Below are 2,258 nucleotides of genomic sequence, written 5' to 3'. Positions count from 1 at the left end.
ACACTGGCAAGCACGCTATGCCACACGCTGTCCTCTAACTCAGTTTTGCATCATGATTAAGCCCATAATAAACTATTTGGTTCACTTGATCATAGTTTTATTTAATATATAGACCTAAAGTAATTTGCATACAATTGATTAATTTGCTCAGATTATAATATGCCCCAGTGATAAGTTGAAAGATGCTGCATTAGATTTCAAAACGTTTAATTTATACATTCAAGTATATATCATGAGACTGTGTTTTATGCTCTGGGCAATACTGAGTGCTAAACAAATTCTTACAAGTGTTTTAGAATTCAGAATGCAATACATTAGGGAAATTTTATGGGAAAAGAAATCATGCACAGTTTCTGCTTAGGGTGATAATAAGGAAAAGGTGCTATCATATCATTCTGCATTACCAATTTTTCTCTAAATTGATTAACAAGGATTTCTCAGTTTTACACTGTATCTGCTATTTTGAATACTACTAATTTTTCTGATTAGATGGATGAAGATATATCCTCAATGAAGTCTCTCATCATTTCTCTAAGGTTACTTTCTGACACTAGTATTTAGTAAAGTCAGGAAAAAATATGTTAAAAGAGAAAATCACATCAATTTGAGTTGTGTTTTAATATTCAATTATTCGGCCCACTTGCAAGTCACGTGAGCTGCCAAAATGGCGGCGCTGAGGGGTGAGGCTGGTGCAGACGTGAAAGATGCCGGTGTGGTACCATTAGGAACTGGGGAAGCGCCCAAGGACATCAGAATGGCAACATATACACGTGGTCAGCCTAGTCCTTCTCTAAGAGATGCAAAACTCGGAAGACCAATGGTCATCGAAATCATAGAAAAAAAATTTGAGTATCTTCGAAAAGAAAAGGCCTTAAATATATATGGAACACTGACCCTTGGCACAACAGCTGGTTTTTCTGGAATACTGGCAAACTTCATTTTCAGACATTGCTTCAAGGTTAAACATGCTGCTTTGAAAACATATGCATCATTGACTACACTTCCATTTTTATCTACCATAGTTGCTTACAAGCTCCTTGTAACCGATGCTTTGTATTCAGGTAACATAAGCAAGGAAAACTGTGTCCTTAGAAGTTCACTGATTGGCATAGTATCTGGTATTTTATATCCCTCTAGTTTGGCTTTTTCTAAAAATGGACGCCTGGCAGTCAGATATCATACAGTTCCACTGCCACCGAAAGGAAGGGTTTTACTCCATTGGATGCTGCTTTGTCAAACAGAGATAAAAGCAATGGTGATTCCTCTAGTCTTTCAGACAATGTTTGGAATTTGAATACTTATTGGTTTACAGCATTATTCACTGTTTGAAAAAACACTTGCAAAAATGGTACATGAAGATTAATCAAAGAATGGGTACTGATTCAGCAAAATGTTTTTTTTTTTTTTATGATGAGTACTTGGATATTGTGGAAAAAATTGAAAGTCACTCTGGACAGAGAACTTGTCTCTGTTTGGCCTGCTATATTGCAGATACTTAATAAATATTCAGTAATTCAATAAATGTAAAACAATGTGAAAAAATATTCAATTATTCCACTGCACACTCTCCGAGTGTTTAGATGCCGTTAAGGACATGTCATAGTTTAGAGTGTACTGTGTAGTGCTATCAAGTGTGATGTAAGCATTATTCCTTTTATTTAATTATCAATGCATAATACACCAACACAGAAACCTTACAAGAATATTTTTCTGTAAGTAAATATTCAAATAGAATCTATGATTATCATTATCATAATTATAAAATAATGTATCAGCTTTTTGACATGGGGTTTTATACATCAGATTTTTATTTTAGTTTCTTCTTTTGATATTACTTTTGGTTTTGATGAAAAGCTCAAGGCTTACAGAAGCTCAAGGTGTACCAGTCATCAACTTATGTTATAACAGAGATGGACAATGTTGGCTGCACAAGTGAATCATGTGCACTGACTATAGTGCATTATGCATAAATCATATTATTGCACTCCATCAAGATATATGCAGTGGTAAGTATATTCATTTGTTAAGGCTGTGGCAGCAAAATACTAATACACTAGGTGTCTTAAATAAAACTAATTTATTACCTCAAAGTTCAGGAGACAAGAAGTTCGATAGCAAGATGTTGGTGGGTTTCGTTTCTTCTGAAGCCTTTCTCTTTGGCTTGCAGATAAACATCTTCTAGCTGTAGCCTCACCTGATCTTTCCTCTGGAAATACACATCACTAGCATCTCTTTGTGTATCCAAATTTCCTGTTTTT

General features: G+C 34.8%; 1 pseudogene across 1 annotated transcript; it reads left to right on the top strand.

The window, feature by feature from the left end:
- The first annotated feature begins 639 nt into the window (after nt 1-639).
- Nucleotides 640-1,529, top strand: LOC100343876 (complex I assembly factor TMEM126B, mitochondrial pseudogene; annotated as a pseudogene). The gene has a single exon (XR_016232089.1). The product of XR_016232089.1 is annotated as a complex I assembly factor TMEM126B, mitochondrial pseudogene (transcript).
- Nucleotides 1,530-2,258: the final 729 nt, after the last annotated feature.

Source organism: Oryctolagus cuniculus, chromosome 4, assembly GCF_051225735.1.
Source record: "Oryctolagus cuniculus isolate XC-2025 breed Fujian yellow rabbit chromosome 4, ASM5122573v1, whole genome shotgun sequence".
NCBI lineage: Eukaryota > Metazoa > Chordata > Mammalia > Lagomorpha > Leporidae > Oryctolagus > Oryctolagus cuniculus.
Note: the sequence above shows the minus strand (reverse complement) of the source record. Positions and strands in the feature narration are given on the sequence as shown.